This window comes from Camellia sinensis, chromosome 9, assembly GCF_055761805.1.
Source record: "Camellia sinensis isolate YWXY chromosome 9, ASM5576180v1, whole genome shotgun sequence".
Taxonomy (NCBI): Eukaryota; Viridiplantae; Streptophyta; class Magnoliopsida; order Ericales; family Theaceae; genus Camellia; species Camellia sinensis.
In genome coordinates, this window is record NC_138969.1 from 174,886,841 (window position 1) to 174,894,696 (window position 7,856).

Below are 7,856 nucleotides of genomic sequence, written 5' to 3' on the forward strand. Positions count from 1 at the left end.
GTTTGATGCTGGGAAGCCAAGGTTGACTGCTTGTTCCACTACTAGGCCATCTAGTGAGATGAGGACTATGCCCAGTCCTGCACCGTGCCTGTTGGATGCTCCATCCACAAAGAGCTTCCACATTTCTCCAACAAATAACATCCAGCAAATGGAGGGGTCGGATGATGTCTTGGGGTCATGCGTGTTGTTTTCTTCCAAGTCCTTAGCTGCTGTTGGGGTTTGGTTTTTATTATCTGGCTGCCCCAAGTCTTCACTTGTCGATGAGTCCTTACTGGGAATGGCATGGTTTCTTCCTCCCTCTTGATCTTCAAGCCTGTGTGGTTTGCAATGTGGCTGGGTATCCTGAATTAGGGGTTGCGCATTTCCTACGGCACTTTCCGTTCCCATTCCTGTCATACCAGTCAAGTCAACTGGGCTGATGTGATGACTTCCTGGTGTGAACTCTGCCATAAAGTCTTCCAAAGCTTGGGCTTTTATTGCAGTTCTGGGTTGGAACTTGATATCAAATTGTCCTAATTCCACCGCCCACTTCAAGATTTGCCTAGAAAAGTTTGCCCTCTCAAACAAGAGCTTTCAATGGAAAAGCTGTTAGGATGATTATGGTGTGGGCGTGGAAGTAATGAGACAGCTTCCTTGAGGCCATCATCAAGGCTAAGGCCAGTTTTTCCAATGGTAAGTACCTGGTTTTTGCACCCAACAAGGTCTTGCTAACATAAAAGATGGGCAGGTGTTGGATTCCATCCGTTCTGACCAACACTGCGCTGACTACGTGCTGTGAAACTGCCAGGTACAAAAAGAGGTCTTCTCCAGGTATTGGGGTTACTAGCAATGGTGGAGAAGACATGTACTCTTTCAGGCTTTCTAGGGCGCGGTCGCATTCTTCATCCCACTCAAACTTGGCCTTTAATGCTTGGAAGAATGGTCGACATCTATCTGATGACCGACTTATGAACCAGTTGAGCGCGGCTGCTAGGCCAGTGAGATGCTGCACCTCCTTGACTATGTTGGGCCTTTCAAGATCTTGGATTGCTTTGATCTGAGAAGGGACTGCTTCTATACCTTGGTTGGTCACCAGAAAGCCTAGGAATTTTCCTAATCCTACGTCGAATGCACACTTGGAAGCGTTTAGGCGCAACTTGTGGTTTTTTAGAATCTAGAACATCTCACCTAGGTCCTTGAGATGGTCTTTCTCATCGTTGCTTTTGACCACCATGTCATCTATGTAAGCCTCCATTGTTCTGCCTAACAATGGTTCAAACATCTTAGTAACCATCCGCTGGAATGTTGCCCCTGTGTTTTTTAGGCCAAAGGGCATGACCTTGTAACAATACAATCCTCTAGGCGTTGTAAAGGATGTGATCTCTTGGTCTGGTTCGTACATAGCGATCTGATGGTAACCTTTGTCCGCATCAAGGAAGCTAAGTTGATTGTGTCCTGCTGTCAGGTATACCAATTGGTTTATCCTAGGTAAGGGAAAGCTATGCTTTGGGCATGCCTTGTTGACTGTTTTGTAGTCCACGCAAACACGCCATTTTCCATTCTTCTTTGGCACTACAACTGTATTGGAGATCCACCTGGGATAGTGCACTTCTCTGATAGCTCCTGCCTCCAGCATGTTTCCCACTTCTTCTGCCACTATCTCAGCATGGTGGAGTGCTGATCTACGAGTGCCTTGTATAATTGGTCTGGCAATTGGGTGGACATTCAGTTGGTGACAGATAAAGTTTGGGTCAATGCCAGGCATGCCGTATGGCGTCCAAGCAAACACTTCGATGTTAGAGGTTAAGAATTCCACGACCTCCATTCTCTCAGTGCTGGACAAAGACGAGCCGAGCAAAAAGAACTTTTCTGGGTCTTTTTCATCTATCCTTACCTATACCAAGTCTTCCACTGCCTTCTGTTCAGCTGTCTTGCCAACGTCCACAAATAGTTCATTGCTGTCAGGTTCCTCCACCATCTATACATAGCCTTTTGCAGCGTGGCTGCCATTTACTGTGGCGAAGCACTGTTTGGATATAATTTGGTCTCCAAAGACCTCTTCAATTACTCCGACTTCGTTGGGGAACCACCATACTTGATGGTAGGTTGACGCTACTGATCGCATGGCATGCAACCATGTCCTCCCCAAGATTATGTTGTAAGTGGAAGGAACTTTCAATACCCAGAATTCCACTTGTTTCATCATGGTTCCTACCTTAACTGGTAGGATTATCTTGCCCACTGGCCACTCTGGCATTGAGTTGAACCCAATTAGGGGAGATGTTGCAAGTGCCATGTCTTTGTCCTCCAGTTTCAATTGTTTGAAGGTTTCGTAATACATTATTTCACATAAGCTTCCTTGGTCAATCAAAATCCGCTTGATGTCGAAATTCTTGACGCGTAGAGTGATAACCAGTGCATCATTGTAAGGGCTGTATATCCTTGCTAAATCTTTGTCTGAAAAAGATATGATATTGGTGGCCTCTGTTCTCCCCTTTTTGATGGAAGGTTGTCCACTTAATACCTCCCTTAAGTGCTCAGCCTTTTTGATCATCCCCCGAAGCTCACATACCCGCTCAGGTTCGAATACCCCATGTATTACATTAATTACGCCTAGAGGTGGAGCGTCGATCGGCATCCCGTTTGGGTTGTTATGGTTCGGGGAGCTGGATGTGTCCCTCATTCTATGTACTGGTCCAGGTCCCCAGCTGCCACTAACTCCTCCAAATGCTGCCTCAACGGCATGCAATTTTCAGTGCGATGTCCTTTTTCATCATGGAAGGTGCACCGGGACCTCTCATCATAGTCTTTTTGCGCTTCTCGTAACTTAGCTGGCCATCGGACGAAAGGTTCATTGCGTATCTCACTGAGAATCCGGTAGATTGGTTTTTTGAACACTCTGGTGATGGCAATGCGAACTCTTAACCCCCTTTTGTCTGGGTCCTCTTTGTTAGCCCGCTTGCCTCGCCCATTCCTGTTAGGTTGCTCTACCGTGTTGATTTTTGCTGTAGTCTTTTTATCTGGCATTATTGTTGTGCCGGTTTTTTCCTTGGCACAGGCGCTATCTTTCTCCACGCGAATATGTTGGTGCACTCTCCATTAAGGCCTCCATCGTGAGGGGTGGTGTCATAGTAATTGAATCCCTCAATTTGTTGCTGACTTGTAGGCCCCGTTTGTATTGTGCAATGGCGAGGTTCGTAGGGCAATCCCCAATCTGGTTGAAGGTTTCCCAATAGCGACTATTGTAGGACCTTAACGTCTCTTTTTCGCCCATGTCAATGGAGAGTAGCTGGTCGATCTCCACTGGTGTCTTGGTGTTCGTCCTGAACCTAGTCACGAACGCCTTTCCCAATTGTGCCCAGGAGGCGATGCTGCCTTCTGGTAGCCTTTCGAACCAGGTTAGACCTAGGTCGCCAAGGCTAGATGCGAACAGGATACACATTAGGGCCTCGTTCCACCGATATACTGCCATAACCTGGCGAAAGTGGCTTAAGTGCATGTAGGGGTCTGTCTTCCCCTCATAAGTGGTGAATTTGGGCTGGTGGAAGCTTGAAGGTAATGGCGCGTTCTCAATTGCCAGAACAAACGGCGAGCTCTGTAACCTTGCTAATGCTTTGTCTGTTGGTTCGTAAGCAAGGCGCGACATTGACATTCCCACCTCAACGCTCCCATGCATCCGAGGTGCCAACCGCTAAAGGGCTGAAACTCTGCGCGGGTCTCGTTCCCTGGTATCCTCTTTCCATCATGCCCTTTCTTCAAGCATCGTCCGCAAGTCTGATGATCTAGGCAACTCCATGTGCCTAGATGACGTCTGGTGCGTGTGCGAGGGCCGATAGGTGCTTCCCTCAGTATATGACCTTTCAGTTCTCGTTCTCTTAGACCTGGAGTAAGGAGTCCTGGAAGTCCTTGATTGGGTGTCGCCTGTTCTAAGGCTCCTACTTTCTGCTTGCGATAGTGTGGTACGCCCATCACCATCCTCCGAGTGGCAAGGGGGCGTGTTGCCTTTGTGCCTCTCTCCCGTTGCCACCCCTTTTCCTTTTATCTGGCGTTTCATTGACTCCATGTCAGCCGCCATCCTCCTTATTAACTCGTTCTGCTCCTTCACGCGATCCTCAAGAACTTGAGGGTCCATCCTCCGCCTTTGTCTTTCAGGACTTTGAGAGCGATGGGGGCTGTTAGCCCGCCTCCCCCTTGCATCCCTCCGGGGGTTCTATCGCTGGGGTTCTAAATCTGCCGTGGGAGGGATAGAAGGCAAACCTTCGCGCCTCACACTCCCCTCCGGGGTTTGCCCATCAATGGCTGATTACGGCAAGTCTTCATTGTGCGCCATTACTTCTAACTAGAGAGGAAAGCTTCATCAAGAGGTTTTGTTCTTTGTGGAATTCCCACAGACAGCGCCAATTGTACGAGCACGAAATGATTCTTCTCGTATGATCCTGCTGATTAAGTTTGCACTCCTCCAAACATCGTCACTTTACTCCCTAAAAACAAAAACGTAAGCTAGCAGGCAGGTATGTACTGGATACCTCTCCGATGCCTAAGTCAGCAAAATAGACAAATAGACAAAAGCTCTGAGTATTCGAGAATCAAAGTTGTGTTACCTCTCCATAGGTTATGTTGTGAGCTTTTATCACTTTGGCTGGCACAATCCTTGTAGGACACTTATTCCTCTATGTAGAGTCCTCCTAGGAATCACACTCTTGAAAGATAATGCTTATCCTTCAACACGCCCCTCACTGCTTAAACCAAGTGAGATAGTTTTACCCTGGTTGGATAACAGTATGACCGAGCTAACACTAGCCCTTTGTCATACTCAATCCAGTGCTTCTACATGTACCACATAGCTCAGCTATTGCTCTCCTGTACCCCGGTTTTGGGCTGTTGAGACCACGCTAACTACAGCAAGTTTGACCAAGCTAACAAGAACAAACTCCACCACAAGAAGCCCAAATCTCGGCTCCAAATATTATGACCAAACTAATAATCACCATTCCGACCGTGGTGACTACCACTTGGACCGAGCTAACCACAGCCGAGCTAACCACTCTAACGCCATGGTCTACTTCACTAAGCCCTTTTTACCACGGCCCATAAAACGGCCCATCACTACGCCTGGGCCTAGCTCGGCCCTAATGCACATAAAAGCTCCCTCTTATTTTGTATTTCCTTGAGTTTGATCCACACCAAAGATCCTAGCCATGCAAAAATCTGAAATTTTTGCGTTCATATCCCCATCTAACAAAACATTGCTAACTTTGAGATCACGGGGTATAATTCTAAGTCGAGAATCTTCATGAAGAAAAAGCATCCCTCGAGCTATTCCTCCTATAATCTTGTAATGTTTTGCCCAATCCAACTTTTCTTCTTCTTGTGGATCTGCACATTGAGCAGAAAAAAGGGGGAAAAAATGTTCGAAGTTAACAATGATGAATTAAATGTGAGCATGATGTGAACATTTTGGAATGGAACTAAAAGCACAAGAAAGCAATTTGTACAATGTGTACTTGTGGCTATCATGTGTTATTATCTAGCTAAATAAAAGTATTATTAAGAAGCTTTGGCAAACCAAATAGAAAGTAATCTAAGCTTTTGTTGGGCACAAATTCATAAATGAGTATCATCTCTTCTCCTTCCAAGCAAAATCCTGAGTAATCTTACTAGATTTCTATGTTGAAGCTTGGCTACCAACACAACCTCATTCTTGAACTCTTCTGCACCTTGCCCTGAGTTTCGAGATAGCCTCTTCACAGCGATTTCTTGTCCATTGGAAAATATACCGACAACATATGATATCCCTGAAATTTTGTATCCATATTTGTGCAACTTCTAATATTATTGAATGATTCTGTATTTTACAATTAGATCCAACACCTTACCTTGTAGACGGATCCAAATCCACCTTCACCGATTTTGTTATCATCAGAGAAGTTGTTCGTGGCGACTTGAATTGTAGCCAAATCAAATTGCAAGGACTGTACTGCTGAGATTTCAGTCCCAACTAGACATATCAAAATGTAAATACAATTAATGAATTTATAAACAAGAGAAAACAAGTTTTATTTTATTTTATTTTTTAGTTAGTCTTACTCATATCTGATTCAATAACATTATATTTCTTCATCCTTTTCCTATATACGAGACAGAATCCTAAAATGACAAGTAAAACAGAGCCCCCAATTGAAACAACGATGGCGACCAGTACTTGAGTTGACATTCGTCTCTTTCCTGCATCATCAAGAAAATTCAATTTCAAAATCCATCTATCCAAATAGAGTCTATATATGTCTTGTTTTGAATTTACCTGGACTGCTTGTAGCCGCAGGAGGGGGAGGTGGAGGCGGTGGCGGTGCAGTGGCGGTGACGTTGTAGAAAGGCTAGCACTCATACCTAACATTACAACTCGGAAACAGAACCCTGGCACCCCGATTTCCATGACAGCAACTCGAAAAATTCGAGATACCATCTCGAAGACATTTATTGCAATCCAAATTAGTCTAGTCCAGCGTGCACTGCGCTAATCCATACAATGTTTGGAGAGATGAATAATTAGCTTGACTCGTCGCGAACTTCTTAACCGACCCACCATTCGAAGCCCGTGTGGCTATATCATCCATTACACCTCCCAACACTCCTGTGAAATGGGTTATGTTCATTACGTTCTGTGTATTGCTCAAAATTGCTGCAATCGACTCATCGGCAATAGAGAAGATGGTCTGGTTCGAGTATCGCAACATGCACTCATCGTACCAAATCGTGACTACTTTCGAATTGGGACATTTTTGTACTACTTCTTTGGTAGCAGTGGTTACACAATCTTGACAGACTGCAGTGGAAACATCGCCACGACAGAGGAAGGGGCTGCAGACTATGTTGGGGCGGTTGAGTCCAGCGGTGGAGTTGGAGAGGCCATTGATGGAGGTGGAATTGGAGGAGAGGGAAGAGAAGACGGTGTTGAGGCTGGTTTGGTATATGCTGTTGGGAGTGTAAGTTGTTGTGTTTGGGCAATTAATGTCTTGGTAGGTTGGGGTTGCTTTGATTCTGAGGCTAAGGAAGCAAATTAAAATGCAAAGAAACAAAAGGAATGTGGAGATATTGAAGGATGAGTTCATGGTGATCAAGCTTTAGATTTTGGTGCGCCCTTGGGCATAGTTTTGGGGGTTTAATTGATAAAAATCAGATTCAGATATGTTAAGGAAATTAGGTAGGGGTGAATGGAAAGTATTGCCATATCCATTAGGAAGAGAAGGTATTATTCTCAAGTGGCATCCAATTAAATGAAATCTCGAATTGTAATTTATTGATTTAGCTGACTATAATTAATTAAAGGAGAAATTATCAAAAAATCTTATTTCAGATTCTTCTATACTAATCAGTCTATGTTTTTTATTTTTATTTTATTAAATCCTAAAGTTTACACTTTTATACCCGGAGGTCCTGTTTTCAGTTTTATTATTTATTTATTTTTTGACCATTTTACCCTTATATATATATATATATATAGCTTGTTGTTTGAATATCATTTTTGGGAATTAAAATAAGCAAATAATTTTGTTAGTAATTTGTAAGTCAAATTGCACCAATGTCTTGAGAAAATCAAAAATTTTTGAGAGCTCTAAATTAAGAGCTCTAATGGATAGGGTTCACCAATTGATGTGATATTTTGACCCTTTTTTTTTTTTTTTTTTTCATTGCCACATAAGTAGAGCTCAATATAGATCTCTACTTTTCACTGTTGAAAATTGGACTTTTAGTGGCGTCTAAAAAATGTCACTATAGCTATTAAAAATGCCGCTAATTGTTTTTGTGAAGTTTAGTACCAAACGTCGAAGATGTGGCCGTCACTGTAACTTTATGACGCTTTAAAAGCGTCACTATAT

At 43.9% G+C, this 7,856-nt stretch overlaps 1 pseudogene; it reads right to left on the bottom strand.

Annotated features, from left to right (window-relative positions):
• Positions 1-7,145, bottom strand: part of LOC114263130 (cysteine-rich receptor-like protein kinase 10) — a 57,282-nt pseudogene extending 50,137 nt beyond the window's left edge.
• Positions 7,146-7,856: the final 711 nt, after the last annotated feature.